The sequence below is a fragment of the Lygodium microphyllum genome, chromosome 15 (genome assembly GCF_053477565.2).
Source record: "Lygodium microphyllum isolate KBCC chromosome 15, Lygodium_microphyllum_v1.1.10, whole genome shotgun sequence".
NCBI classification, from domain to species: Eukaryota; Viridiplantae; Streptophyta; class Polypodiopsida; order Schizaeales; family Lygodiaceae; genus Lygodium; species Lygodium microphyllum.
The window spans coordinates 51,057,454-51,084,322 of NC_141149.1; the positions used below are offsets into that span (position 1 = coordinate 51,057,454).

The 26,869-nt window shown below is 44.0% G+C and overlaps 1 protein-coding gene across 2 annotated transcripts in view; it reads left to right on the top strand.

Moving 5' to 3' along the window:
- The first annotated feature begins 3,638 nt into the window (after positions 1–3,638).
- Positions 3,639–26,869, top strand: part of LOC148024514 (hikeshi-like protein) — a 28,956-nt gene continuing 5,725 nt past the window's right edge. Inside the window, exon 1 of one of the 2 annotated variants that reach the window (XM_087694165.1) lies at positions 3,639–3,792. The gene's annotated coding sequence lies outside the window, so the exon portion shown is untranslated. Of the gene's footprint in view, positions 3,793–3,912; positions 4,280–26,869 lie in introns of those variants that run through there. The other variant, XM_087694166.1, reaches the window with a different exon arrangement.

Sequence of the window (26,869 nt, forward strand, 5' to 3'; positions counted from 1 at the left end):
CCACCCATTCTCGATCCTGATGATGAGTTGCCAACAAGGGCGTGCAATAGATCCAATATAGACCTGTTGATCTTGGCATCAAGTAGAGTGTACTTGATGTACTGCCATAGTCTCTCAATTAAATTGGTGGTGTCAACATTACCATGCGGAAACATGCGACCAAACTTGGGCCATCTTGTACGCAATATACAATCTTTTCCACACCATCCATTTGTAATGTCTCGTACCACGTTTGGATGAGAGGAGTAGCGGTGCAATAGCTGCTGAAACAACTTGTCAAATTGCAATTATATTGGACATTGAATGAGATTGGACAAGGATGCGAATACCTGATCACGCTCATCCGATGGAACCTTCATCCACGAGCACATGGGACATTAATCACTACCAAGCTCATTGAAACACATGAAAGGTAGTTCTTAAAATCAAAACAATCATAGCAATGTGTACCTATGGGAGAAGATTCTCAACCCAAGCCTTCTTTGTATGGAACCAACAAAGAATAATATGGCATGCAACTTGGTGTCTAGTGCCATCAAGATAGTTGGTGGTCCAACAATGAGGATCATTGAAGACAACCTTTGAGAGTGCCTCCAAATCTTGTTGAGACTTATCGATGACAAGTACCGAAGGGCGAATGTCACCCATTCTAGAGAGAACTATTTTCATTGTGATTTGCAAAGCGATGACCTCTTGGTTTAACCCATTGTTACATGTGCACATCATAAACCAAATAGGAATGCCCATTCCATGTTGGTTTGGTAGAACCGTTGCATAGAGAGGAAGGCCAAACACATTGGTCTTAAACGTGCTATCAATCGCCCAAGCACTGTTCTTCGAGAACCTCTTGCTCATTTCTAGCATCCATTCATCTTGGACAACCAATATAAATGGTCTATCCTTGTCCTCTTTTGCATGTGGATTATATGGTTGGCAATATAGCACCTAAAGGACCCAAGATTGCTTTATCAAATAGATGTACTAATCACTATAACATATAAATATCGACAGAAATATGACAAGCACCTTGTTTTGGTCTCGTAGACGAATTGCTTCCAAGTACATTGTGGTCCAATCATCCTTAAGAAAGTTTGCCTGCAATATACCAATAGCATTGATGCTCAAGGTAGCACAAGACCATTGAACAATAACTTAAAAGATGAGAACATACCTTCATTTTGCATTTGGTAAGATAGTGTTTGCATCCCTTTTGGAATCATGAAGAACCTATACATTACACGATCTAATGGAGAGCATTTTTGAAATGAAATTGCTATTTCGTCAAGCTCATCTTGGCGATGTGGCGGCATGTCCCCACATCAAACAGATCGTCCTTGCAGCAATCAACTACACATGGATGCACTAGCAAGTGATACAAATCACTGCGAGAACCGGGTGTATGGCCCTCGTGTAGAGCATGTACTCGTAGAGTAACCTTGTGGAGACCATCTTTATACTCGATTTGCACCTTGAATGGGCAACCACATTTCTTCGAGGTTCTCAATCTACGAATTTGGGAGCCTTTGCAAGTTGCGCTGCCACCACGATGACATGCATATTCCACTATTGTCTTCCCTAAACCATGTGTTTTGGTTGAGCGAACCTTGACTAGCCTAGCTTTGTGTTGAACCATGATCTCCTGAAGTTGGCACTCCACAAGAGATATGTCTAAGGTAAGCTCCAAGATAGGTACTTTTCCGTCAAACCCATGGGGCTTTGTGGATGCTTTGCAAGTACAAGCACCGATGAGCTCTTTCACATAAGCGAGAGGGATGCCATGCTTTATCATATCCATACACCAATTGGATTTGATGGAGTCCACTGTGGCATTAATGCTTGCGTGAGCACCTATAACCCTATTTATGTAATTTGCAAGGAAAATACTCTCCCATTCCTCTATACATGCAATGTGCAATGATGGCTCCGATTTAAGGGCTAGCACAACTTGTCCATCATCGTTTCTTCCCATGCAAAGACTTTCTTTGATCCTTCTCCACTTCTTCATGTCTAATAGCTCCCTTTTGTCGTATTGCTTGAGCACCCCCAATGTGATGGCTTTTTCTCCGTTCAAATCACTTACCATCAATCCATAGCTCTCCCTGTCGAATGAGAAGTACTTTGATGAGGTGAAATTAAGCGCGCTCGGTGCAATGCCGCTGCTTTCTTGTATTGTTGAATCATTGCCTTTAGCAAAGAAGTCAATCATCTCAACCACACCACTTGCTAATTCATCCGATGTTTTTTTATCGGTATCGACTTCCTCAAACTCAGGATCACTCTCCATGATCCACAATCGTTGACTATATGTTCACTTTAATATGAAGCAGGTGGTATAATTCTGCATGCAAAAGGTAACATACATGTTTTACACATTTACACATCAGCAACAGAATAAAGATTAATATGTAATGACAAATCAGAATACAACTGTCAGCATACAATAACAAATCAATATAGACAATGGTGTTGAAGGAGGGCAGTACGATTCTGAAAAGAAACATTCCTTTTCTGCCTTTCACCTAAGATCATAATCAAACCTTCAATTTCAGCTTTCCACTTCTAACTTTATTTTCAAAGAAAGAACCAAACCAAAATTTCATTGTATTCATGAAGCAACCTCTATAAGTATCCATTAATTCTGACTATAAAAACATGATACCTGCCACTATTGACAAACTAGGAGTACATAAGAACTGAGAAAAATTCTGAGTATAGAACTGCATGCTTACAATGGAACAGCATACCTACCACTTTTGATAGGTCCACCTGAAAAGGAAGGACAGAAAAATCCACCTTTTGAAGCCACCAAGCTAATGCTAAAGCTAATGCTGATAGATAAATATCTCCCAGTGACATTTTTCCATGCTGGTAGATAAATAGGCCCCAATGACATTTTTCCATGCTTCTCGGCATACAACATATATTGTTGGCATTGTCAGAGGACAAGCCTGGCTTTTCAAACTTTCAGCTCAAATACAACATATATTGTTGGCATGCAGAATATCTGTGGGGGTAATACCGAGAGCATTTTCGCATAATACCGAGAGCGTTTTCCAATCGACAGTTTTGCGCGGGTCCGTGGCGAAAAGGTGGCCGGGTTTACTATTCGGGCTGGGTTTACTTTTGGTCCACTTTGGAAATCGCCTGAAGAAGGGACTCCCCACGCACGCAAATGTCTTGTGTGACTTCCTGCCATCACCCCTCGTGGACCATATAATAACCCACGCTCCATTAATCGGAAGTGGTACCCCCCCTTCATTGTCGTGATGCTTCTGCGCCATGCTCGACGAAAATATCGGGCCCCATCCACGTGCAGGTTGACCCATCAAATCGACTGAAGGCCTCCCTTTTCCGGCGGCCTGGTCCCCCTTCCTCGCCGAACCGGGTTTACACCCAGGGTCGGGTTTACTTTCATTGGTGGGGTTTACTTTTGCGGGCGGGGTTCACCTTCGTGGGCCGGGTTTACCTTGGGCGAAAAAGTAAGGGCCCAGATCCTCCCCGTGATCCACGGTCCCCCCCTCAACCGTCGATCCCAACTCTCAGGACCCCGTGGCACATAGTCCTGAGGGGGGGGGCAGGACCTGGGGGGGGGGGGGGGGGGCGCAGGACCCAAAAGAAATGAAATGACAGCACAAGAAATATTTCCATTTTCGCGTAGTTCTTTATAAGCGATATATATTTTTTGATTTTGACATTTCCAGTAGTTTCTGGAACAAACAGCAAACACACCACAGCAGGAACATGTCCGCTATTCTACTGCCCGTTGCGCTGCATCGTTCGCGCCTCTCACAGGTAAGCTTCTTTCATTCGATGCAGAACACAGAGAGAGAGACAGAGAGAGAGGGGGGGGGGGGGGACGCCGGGGTTGGGGTTTCCCCTTGCCGAGTGGTTTAAAGGTTGCTAAGATTTCACAATTCCAACTTCCGCCTTCGAATTTCTGTCTCGAGTCATATTGACGGAGACGATTGCCTGCTATTTCACGCATTTGCAAGCTGAAGATCAGAAATGCTCCCTGCCCTTGGAATGATATGTTTCTTTTCACCGAAATGCTATCCAGTGGTTCCTTCCTGATGATCAAAACAAGCTCTACAATTTTCGAACTGATGTATTCAGAGAAGATATACCACGAGGGCCACTCAGTTGAAGCTGTAGTATTAGTATATGTGACATATATCGTGTTCTTTAAAAGAACACACTGTCACCTACTGGTGGATCAAGTCGAAATGCTCTGAAATATGAACCCAGCAATGATTGCTTTTCTTTGCAATGCTAACTGATGGTTAGCATCCCACACTCCATAAGTTCGAATCATCTGGTTGAATCTGTATGTGATTTCCCTATATAAAAAGAGTGTAAGATGGTAGAATGGCAAATTTCAGATAATGGTATTGTGATTTTGTAAGTTGTTATAGACACGTAGACCAACTCATGTTGAATAAAGTGTGATGTTTATGAAAAGTGGATTGTACAATTAAAGATATAGTCAGTCATAATGGCATATACCGGGTGCAAGTCAATTAGAGTGTGACTAGGAAATGGTTTTTTTTTGGTACCAGTGAAAACCTTGGATAAGAAAGGATAATATCATCTTCATGAAAGATGTCACCAATTGGACCTGCTGCATTTGATTTATCATTGTAGCTATTAGTCATTTCAATAGAGACCCATGTGATCATTAACATTGGCCTCATGAGTGCGGTAACATATTTATGAAACAATGAGCATTAGCATATTACACAAACCATGGTTGACTCCAAAAACAAGGGTAGGTGTACAATTTACCCTTGTGTATTGAGGCTGTTACTAGATGTATCCAAAACTTGGGGTGCTTTTAGTTTAATACTTGAACTTGGTTTCATATTAAAACTTGTACACAATTAAAAGTTGTGGTTTCATTCAATAGTTTCATAGCACAAAATACAAAATTATTTGGTTGTTTTTATTTAAAAAGAGATGGTAATGTTGAGCTAAAAAATGCATTATAAACCGATTAGCTCTTTAAAACAGCCCAAGGATAGGTAAATTACCTAGAGTTTCATTAAACGGTGCGTGGTCCTAGAGAGTGTGTGTCCCATAGGCCAAACACTAATTTGGGAGGATCCACTCACCTATAAATGGGCAGGCTGCCCACCATTCAGTCTATCCCTTGTCTTGCAGGTCATCACTCTTTTGCAGGTTTTCAGCCTCCACCAGCCTTTATCCATCAGCTGTCTGGCCCTTGCCGATGCAGCCATGTTCTCTCCAGTCCCCACCAGCCTCTATCCATCAGCTGTCCAGCCCTTTCCAATGCAGCCATGTTCGCTCCAATCCTTGGCAACCAGTCCTCCACTGACACCTTGTTGCTAGGAGGTGTTAAATAGCTGTGTTTTCAGCCTGTACATCATCACCAGCTGCTGATGATGTCATCACACCCTTGCTGCATACGTTTTCAGGCTGTGGAGGCTGGCTTGCATCAGCACACACTTAGATTGTTGGTGCCTAGTTGTCTTCAATCTCCGGTGATCAGTTGCTGCCCTATCACGTTCAGTCGTGATTAGTGGTCATAGACCTCGAGATTTGGCTTCGGCAGAGTCTAATCTCCTACTACTCCCATTGCTTTGCCTTTTAAGTATTTTGTACATTCTCTCATTAATTTACAATATTGATTCATTATCTTTAGAGTTCTCTTTCTTCTTTGTTTATATTTTTTGTTTTTGCATTTATTATGCTATTGCTTGAGTTCTTGTGTTTTGATTGTGTTTGCACAAGGTGCTTTCTTAGAGCAAACCATAGCATCACTTCACATGGTATTAGAGTTGGTGCTCTTCCAAAGAGTATTCTAGGTCTCTCGTGGAGAGCTTAGGCGACATATAGCCAATTCACAATGTCTTAGACACCTTCTTGTAAAGAAATACTCAACTACAAATAACAAACACAATTGTACGACAAAGCACAAATTGATAAAGAACATTGTTAGGGTTAAGGTATCTCAGAGACAATGAACATAGAAGATGAATGAATGAATGCTGAATATATATGATGCTCAATGTGACAAATACACTACGCAAAGTGAATACTGAGCTCCGAATTTGCACGTCTCTAGAATTGGGGTAGAGAGTATGAGGTAAAGAGTGTGTTGTACTTTGGCAGATCTTGAAATGCAATAGATAGCCTCCAAAGATGTTAGGCAATAGCAAACGCAGCTTTGTGAAGGCTAGACTAGCGTCAAATGGGGTAGAACAACAGTAAAATCTGTGAATGAAGCTAGGAGAGAGAATATGGCAGGCAATTGACAACAGCAGACTACAAAATGTAGGTTGCAGCCTGACATTGCAGGGTGGGATCAGCAAATGCAGGTTAGTTGATAATGTGGCAGACTGACAATAGCTGATCAAGTACAAATGTAGGTAGTAGCTGAAGATCTAGTCAGTAAATGCAGTAGAATTTGGTCATACAGCAAGCTAAAATCAATCATCAGGAGGTAGGAAGAGGCTAGACAGTAGGTGTTAGCTGTGGACAATAGTATACAACAACTTGAACTGGGATATCCTTTGTGAATGGGGGGTGGACAGCAAAGATATGCACCAAGTTGCAAAATAGGATAAAAGTTGAGTGATGGGCAACTTGTGTATTTATGGAAGTATAGATTCTCCCAAATTAGGGTTTGGAGGGATGATCGATGATTGGTTCTATCTTGAGTTGCATAGTGGTCAGTCAAGTGTTTCCATTGCTCTGATAGAAGATCAAAATGATATAATTGTGAATGAAAATTTGGGAGCAGTCCTTGCATTAGCCCAATGATGGTCGAGGCATTTTGGGGCTCCAAGAACAAACAATCTTGTACGGAACAAGGCAAGGGTTTTGTTGGAGTTCCAATTCCTTTATAAGTCCCACAAGTTTTTTGAGTCTAAGACATGCTTCACTAGGTTTTGACCAAGTAGTGTAGTTAGACTCATTGATAGGAGTCTTTGTTAGTGAATGCATACGTGACCAACGAGTAGAAAGAACTATGAGGTGTTGGATAAGAGGGGTAAGACGGACAGAAAGGGGAATGAGATGGGTAGGTAGGAATAGGTTGAATGTTTAAAAGGTGTTGATGGAGGAGGCATTGAAACTCTATAGCCTTTCTCAATTGTCGGTCGGGGCATTGGAACATATATCAGTAGGTCCACAAGGTATAGCCATGTGGGCAAACTGTTGTACTAGTTGGTCCATACTTGAAGGTCATTTGCATCACTAGGAGGTGAGAAAATAGAGGTCGTAAAGGTTGTGCTTGTTGGGTATGGAATTCGCGCGTGACACTAACAAGCTATGGTAGATGGAACTCCATGAAGATGGGAGGGCGGAAGAGAGAGAGAAAGAAAGAAGAAAGAAAACAAGTCATATTAACTTCTAGAAAATGTGAAATGCGCCTGAGACCAAGTTGTTACATTTGAGAAGTCTAGGAATTTCCCATGTCCCAAGAAACTTGCCATCTAATGCTATGACTAACTAAACGGAGAATAAACATGAAACAATACATAGCTGATGAGCACAAAATTATGTCTAAGTCAGATACAATGTGGAACTGCTTAGGAGACACTCATTTTAGGATGTCTCTCATGTTAGAAGGGGTGCAGCAATGGACGCATAAACAGGTGGTGAAATAAACTATTGAATACAAGATAAAAGAGAGAATAAAAAAACATTGCAAAGGAAGAGAACTCAGAGATGCGCTCGGAAAATGGGATCCATATACCAAACACAAGACAATCGTATACAAAAGTTAGTGACTGGTTGTGTGGGCATTGGCATCGGCTCCTCTCTCCAACAGAAAGTCCACTTGAAGAATGATGATGATGATTGAGGAGGAAGAGGAGCCCAATAATAAATGGGCACAAAATAGGCCAAATGCAACAATTGGTTAGCTAGCATTAAATGTTGGTCGGCTATCATAGAGTGTTACAAATGCCACACATAAATCACTAAAATAATACCTAAATAAAAGGCAATGTTTCCAGCCCTAACAAGCATGCATAGACTCACACATGTGCTAATAATCTTGCTAACACCCTGTCTCAGATCATGGGTGATTTAATACAATACAATGATACAATGATTATGACTCATCACAGTCCATACAACATAGAACCACAAGAAGAGAACCATGGAACCACAAGAAGAAAACCATGGATACCCAAGCAGTGGGTGATCAAGCCACCACCAAGATGCCTTGGAGAGAACCTGATGTCGAGGTTGATTATACGAGCTCTTGAAAATAGAGAAGGACCATAGCACATCTCTGTGTCCGTTAGCAATGTCTCACAGTAGCATACAAGACCAACCTGTCAAACATGCCTTTGAACATGTGTGACCATGGATTCCCCACCTTTGGCTGGAATGCCAAAGTGTATCTTCATGTGAGCACAAGACTCGGAGCTTGTTAGAGTGCAGCGATGCGGAAACGTAGGACATAGACTAAGAGAGAGTGAACACAGAGAGGAGAGAGAGAGAGAAAAGGAGACAGTGTAAACGCAGAAAATCTGTGGTGTAGTTTGGTGTATAAGAGTGCAAAAATACACAAGGGGGCAGAGGAAATATTTGCGTATGTCTCCGACTTGATGACCTCGATCTCCGTCAGCCCGAGCATAGTCTGTCTCAGCCAACAGATCTCAAGATCAGAATATGAAATCATTGAATAATTTGGAGTGTGCCACAATCTGGCTATAAATAGCCAAAAATAGGAAATACCAGTCCCAAGTTGGCTGCATTAAATGCAACCGACTACAGAAAAACTGACCGATTGCACAGAACTGCAGTCCGATTGTACTCGTGCCACGTGGCACCTGTCTGTTTGCTGGCGTGGCATCTTGCCGTATTGCGCTGACATGTTTGCCTGTTGCCGTACTTTGCTGATGTGGCACTGCAATTCGATTGTCCAGGAAATGACTATCTAACAAAGCCAAGCCGGTTCTTTGTCAAATAACCAACTCATCATGAACCTAGACAGCAATCCTAGCTCCAAGGTTTGAACTTGCCAAACTTTGGTCGATGCATTAGGGATATCCCTCTCTAGAATTTGTGCACTTGCATACCTGTATAGATGAGGTTCATTGACCCCATCCCACCACCCTCTCACACTCCCTCTAGCATTGGAGAGTCGTGAGGGAGGATTGCATCACTTGGACTAGAAATCAATTGGAGGAGTTTGCATCCTGTTTCTTCTTCTTCTCCGTCTTCTTCCATGAGGTTGCTAACTCCTTGTGGTCCTTCCGCAAGTGTCCCTTCTTCTTACCACAGTGATAACATAGAGCCTTCGACCTTCTTGTCTTGTCACTCCTATTTGAAGTTGTAAAGGCTTCATTGGAACCTTCGTAATGAGACAGAAGCCTCCCCTTTAAACATAAAGATGCCTTATGCTCAAGTAGCATCAAGGACATCCGTAAAGTTCAAAGGTGTTGATGATGTTTGTGCTTTCAAGGCATTCACCACTCCATCAAACTCTGGGGGGAGTGTGTAGAGTACCGTTCCCACGAGATGAGTCTTTGGAAGGGCAAACTACACATGTCTAATTTGGTCTTGTATTTGTGTAATATGGAGCAAAAATGATTGAACGGTGTCCTTAAACTTCATCTGTTGAAGCTAGCCATAAAGGGTCATTGCATGCATGGTGGAAGGTGCCTCGTACAACATCTAAAGCATTGACCATACTCCTGGAGATGTCTTGCAGGAGGTAACCACCACTAGAACTTCTTTAGAAATAGATCAAAGAAGAGCAAAATAGTCACACATCATCCAAATCCCATGTAAGCACAATTTCCTCACGGTTGTCCTCGTCAAAATCTTTAGGAAGTGAAAAAGGACGTTGAGGATGGGAAATAGCTCCACAAACAATGTACCAAATCCGCTTTTGTACAAACCAAGCTTGCATCACACACTCCATGTAACATAGTCAGGTCCATGTAGCTTACCATGTGTAGAAGTGCATAGAGAAGCCATGTGGAGAGGATAAGAAGAGAAGACAAGGAGAAGGTAGATAGAGAGATAAGACAACCAACCAAACAGCATAGTCTACGCAAAAATAGTGTTCACGTGGAGTATTCACTGGCTTATAAGAAAAATCGATTGCAGAAAATTGAAAACAGGCAACAAACAGAGTTAGATGTCAATAGATGCTGTTGCCCAGCCTCAAAGGGTCGTAAGTGCTGAAAACACAGCAGTAAAATATTCTAAACCGAAAACACAGGCTGGACAGACATTAAATGCTGACACAGGCTGCCATACAAGCATTAAGTGTTAAAACATAGGCAGCAGCAAGTTGATTTGCAAGAGGGAGCAGTTGCCAATTCAGTAGGGGTGTAGACAGCCTGGGTGTAGATGGCCTGTAACCAGCAAAGAAACATGTAGCAAGAGCCTAGATCCTGCAATTTGATACCATGTTAGAAGTGGTGCAGCAATGGAAGCATAAATAGGTGGTGAAATAAACTCTTGAACACAAGACGGAAGAGAGAAAATAGAACACCACTGCAAAGGAAGAGAACTTAGAGATGTGCTCGGAAAATGGAATCCATATACCAAACACGAGACAATAACATATAAGAGTGAGTCATTGGTTGCGTGAGCACTGGCACAGGCTCGTGTCTCCAACTGGAAGTCCACTTGAATAATGATGATGATGATTGAGGAGGAGGAGGCCAACAATAAATAGGCACAAATAGGCCAAATAGAGCAGCTGGTTGGCATAAAATGCCACAATGCCACACATAAATCACTAAAATAATGCTTAAATAAAAAGCAATGTGTCTAGCCCTGATAGGCATGCACAAACTCACACATGAGTTGACAACCCTACTAACATCTCATGGGTCTATCTAGCATAGAGAGACTGAAGCGGCGAGGTAGGGTCTCGTGGTGGTGGTGTAATATCCTTTGTATTCGTAGATGATGCCTCTTGCGAGGCCGTGAACCAATTGGGCATGGGCGATGAGCTTTGCACCTCTTTGTGGTTGTGTTTGGGTGATTGTAACCAGCCTTCCTTCTCGGATAGGGTGGTGAATAACCTGATTAAGCACTATTTACAGCAATTAACAAATTCACAAAACTGAAAAAAACACTTTACCATATAATCTTGGACATTCGACACCTTGTTGGCGCCAAAAGTGGCGCCCCTTTCGGTATTTATTAAACTTAATTGAAAAAGAAGTTGATGTACAATGGGATTCTCCCAATCGCTTTCGGTATTCCAACTCCCCTTGCTGTTCAAAATGACCAGCAAGTCTTTAATCTAATTTGCCCCTTGATTCGGGCTATCAATTGGCCTTCATCTGCTTTGATGGAGATGAAAAATGCCCCAAATTCAATGATTTGCTGGTCCCTCCACTTGAATAGGCTAAAAACAGCTTCAGCCTTGTTGAATCTAAGTCTTGGAGCTTCCAATTTCTAGCACGCTGTCGTGCCACTACATGCACACTGTGTAAAAAAATCTAGAATGTGGCTTTCTTATTGATTTAGAGAGCCAATGCCATTTTAGACATTAGTGTTAGTATCCATGGTTCAAAAATATTAGAATTTTGGATAAGTTTTAGCCATATTTTGATATTTTAGATATTATCTCTTGTAAAAATCCATAAAACTAAAGACAACTTCTAGATTAGGATGACATGTAAAAGAAAGCATGTAGCTTTCAGCCAATTTGAGAGGATTTTATGTAAAAAGAGAGATTGGCAAAATCGTGCGACGCCCAATTGCTGTTTTCAAGCAGTGAACAACACTCCAAAGTGGAAGATGAAGAAGGAGTGATCTGGCTGTATTTTGGCCATGTGTCCTGGTATTTTACCCCCTTTTCGGAGCCAATGGAGGCATCAGATTGGCAATCTGAGTAGCATAGAAGAAGGTATTATTTTATACACGTTTTTGTCTATTAGAGTTTTATTTTCTCATAATGTAGAAATAAACTGACAAGCTTTATCTTTGTTAGTATTCTTCTTCATTTTCTATTTCTTTTTGGGAGTATTCTTCTACGTCTTCTATTTCTTCAAGCCCCTTTTCTTCCGTTTACTCCTCTTCCTAAATCTCCCTTCACCTTGTTGTCTTTTACCCCTGTGGTGGACTTTTGACACCAAACACTCCGACATTGTATTAGGGGAAGTTTATGCTATCATCAGAGGCGAATTCCAAAAGATATTTGGGTTGATTTGGGGCTGAAATCTTCAGCCATATTCAGAGAATTAGCTACAACATTGTTCTTTTGATTCCTTTCTTACTCTACAGAAGACATCTTGTCAAAATATGCAAGTATTATGTGCCCCTATGGCAGGGCAATGTTTCTAGATCATTCATACATGCTTTGAGTTGAATTAAGAGGAGTTTTTTCTCTTATTTCTTGGGTGTGGTAACTTATCCTTATCAAGAACTCAATTTGAAGCTCTCTTGAGGCAAGTCTCTTTGCCCTACAAGCCTTGTAATTGACTCCTAAGCTTTTGTCCCTAACAGTCTATATTGAATGTAATTATGCAAAGTTGATTTATGCTATGGCATCATGTATGAATGATGGGATGCAGAGTTGTTTATGATACATGACATCATATTGTACTTGATTTTATAATTTGTGATTGCTCTTACAGTCAAGAAAACAAGCTTGATTTGAGTTAGAACTTATGAGATAATACTCTTGTGATCTTTGCTAAGAACATGCAGTTGGAAGTTGTTACATTAATAAATGTAACTTATGGGAGACAGGCGCGAGGGATGACCGTCCGGGGGCCTTGGGCACCCGAACGGGGTCAAGGGGAGCCTAGAAAGTAAGTGAGTTTAAAGATAGCATGACTCACTTGAAGTTGACGGCTGGCAGTCGGATCACGATTAGGGGAGCCAGCAACCTTCTAGGCGAGACTGGGTGGTGAGATGAAGGGAGATCTCTCGTGCTATGGAATGGAGAATAGAAGAAAGGCATTTGGCAGAAATCTCTGAAATAAAACATGTAATACTGGTATCGGAGGGGTCACGTCAGTCGTTCTTTTCTCGGAAAGAACCGTCGGGCTATGTTCTGTCGAAGGGGTTTTTCGTTCACGCTTCAGTTGAAGACAAGGAAGCGATAGCTGTAGATTGGCCCGCCAGGCAGGGGCGAAGCGTGAACGAGTTCCGTCTGACGCTTCTGTGTTGACGTGGACAGCTGCAGATTGGCGATGCGACAGTTGCACAGCTGCAGATTGGCGACGTGATAGCTGTAGATTGGCAACGGCTGCAGATTAGTGACGTGATAGCTGTAGATTGGCGATGGCTGCTGCAGATTAGCAACGTGACAGCTGCAGATTGGCGTGGATGGTAGGATTCGAACCTGCGCAGGCGTCACCAGGATGGAGATGGGAAGATGCAAGACGTGTCGGCGAAATTCTGCCTTAAGTGATAAGAGTGATCACAGTTAGTTCATATGTGATCTGGCGGGGGGGGGGGGGGGGTGTTTAATTCCATCCTCATCCTACGTCTCTGCTCGACAAGCCTTATTCCCACGCGATCGGCGCAGTTTGGAGAAAAGTCGAACTGTAATTTACGTCTTTTGCTATCACTAAACTGTAAAGGCCATCAACATCTGCCCTATCATTGTAATCAGGGAAGTACCTCATTTTGTATGTAAATTTCTTATATTTGCTTTCTAATTTCAGTGTATTAATGGATGGCAAAGAGAAGGAGGGGGTACCCTATGGTAGATCCCCATGAAATGGAAATACAAGAAGAACAATGGGAAGAATTTTTTGCCACACGAGAATAATTTGATGATCTAACTGCTCGTGTGCAAGCACAAGGGGTTCAAATGGAACACTCACAGAAATAAAATCTCAATTAGTCTTATTACTAGAAAGGGATAAAAATAAAGTAGAAACCTCAGATATTTCATCTTCATCGAAAGATTTAGATGTGACTATGTGAGTTTCTAGAGAACCCCACCAAAAGTTAAGGGATAACCCAGTGTTAAAAGATATGAAATCCCCTCAGTTTCACGGGGAGGAAAAAGACAAAAATAAAGACACTATCCTTAATTTTCTTCAAAAATGGGAGGATTTACACAAACTTAAAAATACTCCACCACATCTCCAAGTGCTAGAGGCCAGTTTAACATTGGGGCCAAAGACATATAAATGGTGGCAAACTTTAAAGGAGGCAAATAAAATGCCTGAAACTTGGGCTCAATTTGAATCAGTCTTTTTGAAAGAATTCCTTCCTGAAAATAAAATGGAAAGAAATTGGAAAGATTGGGATTATGTTAGACAAAAGGGAAGACCCCTGCTGATATATTTGGAGGAATATCGTGAGATAATTCTCAAATTGGAAGGAATAGATGAATTTCAAAAGACGAGGATTCATTAGGGGACTAGATAAGGCCTGTAAAAAAGAAGTGAAAAGGAGTTCACCTAAGACGCTTGAAGAGGCAATTAAATTTGCATTAATTAATGAAGATAGTTGCGTCTAGGTACACTCACTAGTCTCACTGATACGGAGCCCAAGACTAAGGAATTTGAAATCTCAAAATTTTTAGGCAAATTTAAAAGGAAAATGCCATTTCTTAAGGGCAAGATACAATCCTTTGAAAAGAAACAAAATGTAAGGCCAAAGTTAAGTCAAGATGACTTTGATAAGGCCAAAAAAGAAAGACAGTGTTTCAACTGCCTATCCCCTAACCACGCTGCTTGGAATTGCCCTCAAAGGAAAAAGAGGGAAGATAAAGGAAAGGATAAGGACAAGGGCAAGGGAAAAGAAAAACAAATCCATGTAGTGCAGACCTTGGAATTAAAGGGGCATGGAAAGTATAAATCTTTAGAGGTCTTGCACAAGGATGTACAACATAGGTGTTGTATGTTAACTTCTATGTGGCAGCTTACTTTTGGGCCACATGATTTAGTTAGAGTGCATGGATTGATAGATGGAAAGAGGGTTAGAGTCATGATTGATGACTCTGCTACCCACAATTTCATAAATTATGCACTTGTCAAAAAATTGAAACTTCCCCAATAAAAGAGTGGGCATCAATATGCTGTTCGTATGATGCAAGGTCAGGATAATAAAAAATGGGATACAATGGTATTCAATTTGGAAATGGAGATCCAAGGATATAAAGATAAACTTGATTTCCAAATTATGAATATGGAAAGAGCCGATATTGCTTTAGGGAGGGAGTGGCTATGGGGATTGGAACCATCCTTAAAACGTAGTTATCATCATAATACACTGGAATTTGAAAGGGATGGTAAGACTTTTGTGATTCAAGGTGAACATAAAGTATCTGATAACCCTTTGTTGTGTTCCACTGAAGTCCAGAAGCTGATAAAGAAGGAAGCTTGTGAGGTATATATGTTATGGTCCCTTCTTCTACAAAATACTTTTACTTTCTGTAATATAAAGCAACAATTTTCTTATGTTTGTGAGTTGAATGTAAGTAATGAATTAAGTGGTTTATTAGATGAATTTAAAGATGTGTTTCCTTCTGATTTACCAAGTGGCCTTCCACCAGATAGGGGTGATGTAAATCACCCAATTGACACAGACATAGATACACACCCTATTTCTAAACCACCTTATAAGTTAAGTGAAACATAGCACCAAGAAGTTGAAAGACAAATTAAGGATTACCTTGATAAAGGGTTTATACAACCCAGCAGTTCACCTTGGGCTTCGCCAATTTTATTGGTAAAGAAAAAAGATGGTTCTATGCGACTTTGTGTTGATTATAGAGCACTTAATAAGATAACGGTGAAGAATAAATTTCCTATGCCCAGAATGGAAGATCTTTTTGATCAATTACAAGGGGCAAAATTCTTCACAAAGATAGGGGCAAAATTCTTCACAAAGATAGACTTAAGATCAGGCTATCACCAAGTAAGAATTAAGGCACAAGACGTTCCTAAGACAGCATTTTGTACTAGATATGGGCATTATGATTTTTTGGTGATGCCTTTTGGCCTCACTAATGCACCAGCTACCTTTATGAAGCTGATGAATAGTGTGTTATGGCCCTATCTAGGACACTTTGTAGTAGTCTTCTTGGATGATATCTCGATCTTTAGTAAATCAAGAGAATATTTGAAACACTTACGATTAGTATTCCAATTGTTAAGAACACATTCCATTTATGCAAAGAAAACTAAATGTGAATTCTTTGCACAAGAGGTCAAATAATTGGGGCATATTATCTCGAAAGAGTGAATCAAGATGGATCCAGAAAAAGTAAGGGCAATTATTGAATGGCCATCTCCAAGGAACCTGGAAGAGTTGCAGATCTTCCTAGGTTTATCTAGATTTTATCGTAGATTCATTCGAGATTATGCCAAAATAACTGTTCCAATGACACACCAACTTAAAGGGAAAGGGAAGAGCTTTAATTGGGGAACAGACCAAAATGAAAGTTTTCAAAAACTTAAGGTAGCTATTGCTACAGCTCCAGTACTATTAATTGTGGATCCTAATAAACCATTTGTGGTTGAAGCTGATGCCAGTGATAAGGCGATAGGCACGGTCTTATTACAAGAAGGTTGACTGGTTGCTTTTGAAAGCAAGAAATTAGACCGTGCAAAACGGAATTATTCTGTTTATGAGAGGGAGCTGTATGCAATAGTACATGCAATGAAGAAATGGAGGCACTATTTGTACGGTGCCAAACTTCTGATCTTGTCAGATCATGAAAGCATTAAGTGGCTTAATGACCAACCGGATCTACAAGGGCGTAAAGCCAGATGGGCCGAACTCCTTCAAGAGTTCGACTATGAAATAAGGTATAGAAAGGGGAAGTACAATATAGTGGCTGATGCACTCAGTAGAATGCCCATCATAAATGAATTGAGTTTTACTCAGCTCACTTCCGATTTACTTGAATCTTTGAAAGGGAAATGTCAAGTTAATCGGGCATATTCCAACATATGGGAAGCAATAAATAATGGGGATCCAAATGGAAGAGCCTTCACAGAGGAAGGAATATCTGAGGATGTTCATCAAGGAAATGGAGCATCAGGGGTTGGTCAAATGAGATTCAAGTGGAAGAATTTTACAATTGATAATGGTTTTTTACTCTACAAGGGTAGGGTATGTGTCCCAAAAGATAAAATTAAGGCGCCAGATACTCTTTGAGTGCCATGATACCCCTAGTGCGGGACATCTAGGAGTTAACAAGATTTATAGTCTTATTAAAAGGCAGTTCTATTGGCGTGGAATGAATAAGGACGTCCTTGACTATGTGGTCAAATGTAATAAATGCCAGGTTAATAAAGCCTTTGGACATTGTCCCGTTTTCATGGTTTTAGTTCGTTCAAGTACCTTAAGATAGACCAATGTCCTTTCACAGAACATAGCAAAACACTCCAAGCATGGAGTTATATGGAAAGAGGCACTAGAGTCTACAATCCAAGTCTGAGTGACACACTGACAAAAGTGCATCAATCACATCAGCCTTGGTAATCTGCATATCCTGCATGTGACATACAAGGACATCATAATCAACTGCACATAATATATCAGCCTCTGTATCTGAAAGGTCCTCTATGACCACACTAGAGGCCACATTGGCCTTTTCTTTGCCTTTGGTTGCCTCAGATGCATCTGTCTTATCTTCCTTCTTCCTTTTATCTCCTACATTCTTTTTTCTCTCTTGTTTCTTCTTGTAATACCTGCAATCAGGTTTCTTGTGGCCCTTCCAACCACAGTGATAGCAAGTAATGTCACTCTTTCCCTTTCCTTTGCTCTTGCTCCTGTTTCTTTGCCTTGCATTTGCATTTTTCTTTTCAACCTTGCCTCTTACATTATAAGTTGAGTTGCTGCCTTCTCCACTAGACATACGTCTAATTTCTTCATTCAAGATAGAACCCCTCACCCCATCATATGAGAGATTGGGGTTATTGCTGAGTGAAACCACCAAGGTCTCCTAAGAGTTAGGCAATGTCATGATAAAAAAGATCGCCCTCAACTTATCATCAAAGTCTAAATTTGCATCTTTGAGCTGATTTAAAATCCTTGTAAATGCACTCAGGTACTCAGCTGTAGACTTTGACTCATCCAGTCGCATATCCACGAACTTGCGCATTAAATGCATCTGATTAACAGGTGTGGTGATCTCATAGGTAGTTTTAAGTTTTTTCCATATTGCATAACTTATATCTAAACCCTTAATGTCTATCAAGATGTCATCAGTGACACCCATCTTTATGTAAGCCACAACCTTTTTATTTACTCTAGCCCAATTTGCATCAGACATTAGTGCAGGTTTATCTTCCTGCAAAGCATCCTCACAATCCTTTAGGAACAAGATGCCCTACACACGGTCTTTCCAAAGGCCAAAGCCATGACCATCAAACCGTTTGATCTCCATCAAACTCTTGATGTTTGTGTTGGCCTGTTCTATTTCTGTGTTAGTCTGTCATCTCCTGGTTGTGAGCTTCTGTCAGAGTCTGGCAGGAGACAGAGGAGCTCTGTCAATTTACGTGTTGCGGATTTTTGTTGTGCATTCCCTTCTCGGATCGCAGTCAGCCTTTAGTGGCTGTTTTTTGGTGCAGTCGGCCAGTTTTGGCCAGGTCAGCCAGATTTGGGCCAATCGGCCAGTTTAGTGGCTGGGGGGCTATTTACAGCCGCGCCCCCCCCCCCCCCCCCCCCCCCCCCCCAAGCCACATATACTGTTTTCGTAGATTCAGTACACACACTCGCTCCTCTCCTACTCCGGCATTGGTTCTGCCTTAGTTTCCAGCCTGATCTGGTGCCCTTACTCACGCTTCGGGCTGCGTGCAGGGACTGGCAGTCCATTTCAGTGTATTCAGCATTCATTTCAGTCAGTGCAGATTTTCTTCCTTCATTCTCTGCTTTCTCTCTCACTCTCCTCTGTGTTCATGTTTCTTCTTCCGTTGCGCACTCTCACATGTTATCATTGCCTAACTGAGAGCACGGAGGATCTTCCCTGGCTTCTACTGCTGTAGGTTTCTCTCCAACAGCCAAGGCGGCTCGTACTGGCGGCTCCAACCCTTGCGTTTGTTGCAACCGGCAGTTTCTGAGGCTGCCACATCATCAACACTCCTCCCCTGGGTGCGTTTTCTGCAAGGCGGCCATCCCTACAGCTGGGCGACACTCCTCCTGGCTGTGTTTTGCTGTTCTGGAGGTCGTTCCATCTTTTGTGGGCCCTCTTCTTGCTGGTGACATCCTCCTAGGCTGCGTTTCGGTGCTCGGCGGCTTCTGTCTAGATGATCTTCATCAAACATCATTGTGTTTTGCAGCTCCAGGCGTTTGTAGGCCTCCTTAGCCTGTGTTTTGGTGGTTGGTGACCCTTCTGCTAGTCATCCTTCGGTATCGGCAAAGTTTTCTTTGGTGTGTTTGGTATTTTGCAGATTTGAAAGATGTCTTACCAGTTTTCAGGCTTTGATGACTCAGAGGATGAGCTTCTTTCTCATCATTCCTTTGAGCGGAGACGGGATTATCAAGAGTTTCGTGATCGACGACGGGAGGAGTCTTCTCGCACCTGTCCTTTTTTTGTCCATGCATCTCAGCGGGTTCCATCTACTGTGAAGGTTCCATCGGTGGAGACTTCTTCAGATGTTCGGATGCCTTTCTTGATTTCCTCGATACAGATGTCCATGCTCCCTTCCTTTCCGAAGGAAGACAAGTTGGATGGTTTCAACTACTCCCTACGGTCGTGCAAGGTGGAGTGCATCCTCGATACATTCAACCTATGGGAGCTTGTTTCTTCACCCATCGACCGTCCCCTCGTGGATTCGTCCGATGGAGCTTCTATGGACCGTGCAGCCTTGTGGGATAGGCTCAACTCTCGAGCTCGTTTCTTTCTCATTATGAGTCTTCATGACTTGGTTCTTGTTCATGTTCACAGATTAAAGACCAGGACGGAAGTGTGAAAGAAGCTTGCGTCTTTGTACCAGCATAAGACGTTCATCCACAAGATTTCTTTGGAGAAGAAGTTGCGGATGCTCAGTTTTGATGATTCTTCTTCCATGAAGGAGCACATCACGAAGATGGAGGACATGAGAGGTGAGCTAGCCTCTCTTGGTCGGGTGATTTCATCTGAGGATATGGCGATGATTCTCTTGACTCAGCTACCATCACCCCGGTATGATGTCTTCTACACTAGCCTCATCACCTCGAGGACCCGCGAGAAACTTCTATGGGAGGAACTTTCCCCGCTTGTCTTGGAGCATGACGAGCGTCTCAGAGAGGTGGGTGCCAGTGGCTCCACCAAGGCTTTTACTGCAGGTACTGGTGGCGGCAAGAAGAAGAAGCAATAGAAGGAGAAGGCCAAGGACAAGGAGGAGGAGGACAAGAAGGATGCAAAGGAGAAGAAGCCCAAGTGCCCACACTGTGGGAAGGGTACTCATCCCGAGGAGAAGTGTTGGCAAAAGTATCCCCATCTGAAGCCCAAGGAGAAGGACTCAAAGGCGGGCCCAGCCATGACAGAGTCTGCTTTTGTGCATGTCTTTGTTGAGGAGGATACAGCCCTAGCTTCTACCACTCAGGAGAAGCCTTGGCTCGTGGACAGCGGAGCATCTTCTCATATGACCTTTAGACAGGATTGGCTTCAGGATCTATGTTTAAGAGGGGACAGTGTCACCATTGGTGACAACTCTACAGTTCCTGTTCGAGGCGTGGGGACTTTACCTATGTTTTCTGACAGGCAGTCTTCTTCCGCCGAAGTTCTTTATGTACTTGATTTGGGTTTTAACCTATTGTCTGTGCATGGTCTTACTCAGCTAGGTACCCGAGTCATCTTTACATAGGATGCCGTCACAATGGAGGATGCTTCGGCAGGTGATGCTCTTTGGACAGGTACACAGGAGGGTGGGCTCTACAAGCTCACAGCCTTGGCTGCGAGGGCTTTCCACGAGCTTGGGCTGCTTTGGTATGCTCGTTACGGGCATTTGAACCTTGATTCTATTCGGCGGGCTTCTCGGAGGAAGATGGTGGAGGAACTTCCAGATTTTCCTCCTCTACACACTTTATGCCCCAGCTGCTTGAGGGGCAAGCAACATAGGCAGCCTCACCCATAGGTTGCTTCTAGGAGGGCTTCTTCTCCGCTTGAGTTGGTTCACACTGACCTTTGCGGACCCATGGGCATGGCCTCCCTTGGGAAGGCCAAGTATTTGATGCTGATTGTGGAGGACTTCAGTCGTTATGTGTGGCCTTATTTCTTGGAGTACAAGAGCAAGGCGTACTCCCGTTTCTGCGAGTGGAAGGTGTTTGTGGAGACACAAAAGCCTTCCATATCCCACTTTCGCATCTTTGGATGTGCTACTTTTGTCCATGTGGACAAGAAGAGGAGGAAGATGAAGCTCGACTCTAAGTCGAGATAGCTTATCTTCGTGGGCTATAGCATGACCACGAAGGGATATTGGCTCTACGACCTGACTACACGGAAGATTGAGGTGAGTAGGGATGTGATCTTTGATGAGGCTTCGGCCTCCGAGAATCCGATTAATGGTTCTCTTACAGGTGCTTCTTCGACATCGACAGACCCTCCCCCACCTTCTCTCCCTTCACTTCCTTCCAGGATACCTCTTCGCACCCCTCCTCCTTCGGCTTCTCCCCCTCCTATTTCTCCTTCTACTTCAGCTTCTCCTCTCCCTTTGGCGGATGTGACTCCTTCTTCGAGTACTTCCACCCCTTCAGCCTCCCCTTGGCCTCCCCCTTTGGCGGATGTGACTCCTTCTTCTTCGAGTACTTCCACCCCTTCGCCTCCCCCTTTGGCGGATGTGACTCCTTCTTCTTCGAGTAGTTCCACCCCTTCAGCCTCCCCTTCGGAGTCTTCTAGGGATCCACAGCCATCCGATGGGGAGCCTTCTTCAGACGAGGAGGATCTACCTTCCCTTGGTGAGTAGGAGTCCCTTTCTGAGACAGGTGCTTCACAAGTTCCGGAGGCTACTCGGTCTCCCTCGTAGCAGGAGGAGTCGCTTAGGATTCCTTTGTGGTATCGCCGGCTTATGCAGGATTCAGGTGTTACTCACTTTTCTGCTTCTTCTACAGGTCCACGCAGATCAGCCCGCTTAAAGGCCTAGCAGGATAGTTCACTTTGTGTGAACTATGCTCTTATGTCACAAATTCTTCAGGATTTTGAGCCTTCCACAGTGGAGGAGGCTCTTGCACAGGATATTTGGAGACAGGCTATGCAGGCAAAGCTCGATTCCATCGAGTGGAACCATACTTGGGAGCTTGTACCGCGTCCCAAGAAACGGAAGGTGATAGGTGTGAAACGGGTCTTTAAGACCAAGTATCTTGTAGATGGCTCCTTGGACAAGCATAAAGCTAGGCTTGTTGCCAAGGGTTTTAAACAGAGAGCATGTTTGCATTACTTTGAGACTTTTGCTCCTACAGCTCAGATGTCTACCATTCGAGTTATTTTGGCTCTTGCAGCTCACCACTGTTGGCCTGTTTATCAGATGGACGTCAAGTCAGCCTTTTTGAATTGTGTCCTTGAGAAGGAGATCTATGTTTCACAGCCTCCTGGTTTTCTTGTGTAGGGGAAGGAGGATCATGTCTACAAGCTGCAGAAGGGCCTTCATGGCCTGAAGCAGGCTCCTCGTGCTTGGTACCAGCGGATTGACCGCTTCTTTCTTCAAAGTGGTTTTCAGTGCTCCGATCATGACCCCAACCTCTACTTTAGGGTTGCGGGTTCTCTTTGTGTTTTGCTTATCTTGTATGTAGATAATCTTATTATTACAGGGAGCGACACTCCGCAGGTGGAGCATACTCGGTCACGGCAGGAGTTCGACATGACGGATCTAGGGATCCTTCACTTCTTTCTAGGACTGGAGATCTATCAGATGGCCCAGGGCATCTTTATCTCGCAGCATAGGTACATCTCCGAGCTTCTTTCGGAGTTTGGTATGGTCGAGTGTCGGCCTATTTCATGCCCCATGGACCTTGAGTCCAAGCTTTTGGCAGACGGCGTTCCCCTTTCTGATGCCACCCGTTATAGGTGCCTTGTTGGTACACTTATCTGGCTTCTTCACACTCGGCCGGATATCTCTTTTGTGGTGGCTTGTTGTCTTCTTCTATGAAGACTCCTACACAGGACCACTGGAAGGCAGCCTTGCGTGTTCTTCGGTATTTACAGGGGACTCGATCCTACGGAATCATGTATGGAGATGGGATCACTCTTTCTGGATGGAGTGATTGTGGCTGGGCAGGTGATGTGGATTCGAGACGACCCACTACAGGTTATGCTTTCACCCTTGGATCCGGTGCTCTCTCTTGGAGCAGCAAGAAGCAGCCTATTGTGGCACTTTCTACTACCGAGGTTGAGTATCGGGCCTTATGTTCGACCGCTATGGAGGCTGTTTGGCTTCGTTGCTTGATGGCGGAGAATGGCTTTTCCCAGACAGGACCTACGGAGCTGTGCATGGACAACTAGAGTGCCCTTGCTTTGGCAAAGAACTCGGTGTTTCATGCTCGCACGAAGCACTCTCACATGGTATCATCGCCTAACTGAGAGCACAGAGGATCTTCCCCGACAGAGAGACACCATCCCCTTCTTCTGCTGTTGCCGGTTTCTCTCCAACAGCCAAGGCGGCTCATACTGGCGGCTCCAACCCTTGCGTTCGCTGCAGGCGGCAGCTTCTGAGGCTGCCATGTCATCAACACTCCTCCCCTGGGTGCATTTTCTGCAAGGTGGCCATCCCTACAGCTGGGCGATACTCCTCCTGGCTGCGTTTTGCTGTTCTGGAGATCGTTCCATTTGTGGGTCCTCTTCTTGCTGGCGACATCATCCCAAGCTGCGTTTTGTTGCTCGGTGGCTTCTGTCTAGGTGATCTCATAAGACATCATTGCGTTTTGCAGCTCCAGGTGTTTGTAGGCCTCCACAGCCTGCGTTTTGGTGGTTGGTGACCCTTCTGCTGGTCATCCTTTGGCATCGGCAAAGTTTTCTTTGGTGTGTTTGGTGTTTTGTAGATTTGGAAGATGTCTTACCAGTTTTCAGGCTTTGATGACCCAGAGGATGAGCTTCTTTCTCATCATTCCTCTACGTGGAGACGGGATTATGAGGAGTTTCGCGATTGACGACGGGAGGAGTCTCCTCGCACCCGTCCTTCTTCTGTCCATGCATCTCAGCGGTTTCCATCTACTGTGAAGGTTCCATCGGTGAAGACTTCTTCAGATGTCCGGATGCCTTCCTTGATTCCCTCGATACAGGTGCCCATGCTCCCTTCCTTTCCAAAGGAAGATAAGTTGGATGGTTCCAACTACTCCCTATGGTCGTGCAAGGTGGAGTGCATCCTCGATACATTCGACCTATGGGAGCTTATTTCTTCACCCATCGACCGTCCCCCCTTGGATTTGTCCGATGGAGCTTCTATGGACCGTGCAGCCTTGTGGGATAGGCTCAACTCTTGAGCCCGTTCCTTTCTCTTTATGAGTCTTCATGACTCAGTTCTTGTTCATGTTCATAGGTTAAAGACTGCGGCAGAAGTGTGGAAGAAGCTTGTGTCTTTGTACTAGCATAAGACGTTCACCCACAAGATTTCTTTGGAGAAGAAGTTGTGGATGCTCAGTCTTGATGCTTCTCCTTCCATGAAGGAGCACATCACGAAGATGGAGGACATGCGAGGCGAGCTAGCTTCTCTTGGTCGGGTGATTTCATATGAGGATATGGCGATGATTCTCTTGACACAACTGCCATCACCCCGGTATGATGTCTTCTACACTAGCCTCATCACCTCGAGGACCTGCGAGAAACTTCTATGGGAGAAACTTTCCCCGCTTGTCTTGGAGCATGACGAGCGTCTCAGAGAGGTGGGTGCCAGGGGCTCCACCAAGGCTTTTACTGTAGGTACCGGTGGCGGCAAGAAAAAGAAGCAACAGAAGGAGAAGGCCAAGGACAAGGAGGAGGAGGATAAGAAGGATGCGAAGGAGAAGCAGCCCAAGTGCCCATACTGTGGGAAGGGCACTCATCCCGAGGAGAAGTGTTGGTAAAAGTACCCCCATCTTGAACACCAAGGAGAAGGACTCAAAGGCGGCCCCAGCCACGACAGAGTCTGCTTTTGTGCATGTCTTTGTTGAGGAGGATACAACCCTAGCTTCTACCACTTAGGAGAAGCCTTGGCTCGTGGACAGCGGAGCATCTTCTCATATGACCTTTAGACAGGATTGGCTTCAGGATCTTCGTTCGAGAGGGGGCAGTGTCACCATTGGTGATAACTCTACAGTTCCTGTTCGAGGTGTGGGGCTCTGTTAGAGTCTGGCAAGAGACAGAGGAGCTCTGTTAGTTTAGATGTTACTGATTTTTGTTGTGCATTCGCTTCTCGGATGGCAGTCAGCCTTTAGTGGCTGTTTTTTGGTGCAGTCGGCCAGATTTGGGCATCGGCCACACATACTGTTTTCGCAGATTCAGCACACACTCCCTCCTCTCCCACTTTGGCATTGGTTCTGCCTTTGTTTCCAGCCTGATCTGGTGCCCTCACTGACTCTTCGGGCAGCGTGCAAGGACTGATCAGTCCATTTCAGTGTATTCAGCATTCATTTCAGTCAGTGCAGATTTTCTTCCTTCATTCTCTGCTTTCTCTCTCACTCTCCTTTGTGTTCGTGTTTCTTCTTCCGTTGCGCGCTCTCACAGTTTGAACTTGAAGAAGTTGCAGCCATTTATCACAAACACGAGTAAATGCACTAAACTGCAGAAGCACAAGCTGAACCAGCAAAATACGCTGCTGTTCTTTCTCAAAGAGGAATAAATCTCTAGTGTTAGTATATGAACCAGTCACCACACTGGAAAAAATGCAAAAATTTATCAAATTCTGCGCAAATCCCCAAAATTTCAAGTCCAAAATTGCATAAATGTCAACCAATTTGACCCAGCTGAGCAAAACTTTGCCAATACATGAAAAGCCCCAAATTTTTGGGATCCAATGTCAAGAAATTTTGCTCAAAGGAGCAAAATTCTGACTAATTTGGCAAATCCCCAAATTAATTGAGGTCATCACACACAATGTCTGCAATTCCTGACTTGAAAATCACTGGCGGGCATAAGCAATGTCAAATCTGGGAGAAGGCTCAATTTTTTTGGGCCAGATTTGCACAAATCCAGAAACTGTGCTTTCACGCGTGAATGCTGTCAAAGGAAAGGGGGTAAAAGGGATTTTAAAAAAGAAAAACCTGATTTAAAAAAAAGATGGGGAGGGGGGTCTGTTGACCCGCTGGCCTAGGTCACGACCGTGCAGTTGGCGTCTCCTTGCCACATGTTGGACCCATCTTCTGTTGCCCGTCTCGTCACGCGTGCTGCAGCCTCATGCGGCGCCTGCCTGACTGTTCATGCCTATCGCATGCTGTCTGCCAGTAGTCGCTTGCCGGTCGTCAGCTCCCGTTGACCAACACTCCTTGTCGCTCCTTGTATGCGACCACTGTGCTTGCCCACCGCGTCAGTTGTCTGACACACTGGGTGCCAGGGGCTCTCACTATCTACTGCTGTTCGTTAGGGGCTGTCTGTTGCTGTTTGTTAGCACGAAAGCTGATCTCCTCAGATCTCGGAAAGCGTGTGAAACCTGACGCTTTGAAACCAGTTGTGGGGAGCTCAGCTGAGAGTGATGGAAGTTCGAGGAGTGAGTGTGAGTGTGACAATGTGATGGTTGAAGAGAGCATAGTTGCCTTCGTACGTCGTACGGACATGTTCATTCGGTACGAGCCGTATGGCATGTATCTGTACGAATTCGTATGACTTTTTGGGCCTATTTGGGCCATGTCGATTGCGCCACTTGGATCTCGTGTCCCGCATTTTTTGCTCCCTCGCTTTTACTCGCCTGCCTGCGTGGCACTTATTGGGGGGTGGGGAGCCTTGGATACCTCACCCCACCTCCTTTTCCAGCCATGCACTCCCCTCCCCAACCCTCTTTGGATTCCTTCTAGCTGGCAATCCTCTCTTTGACCGTTGACCCCTCTTTGACTATTTGAACTTTGA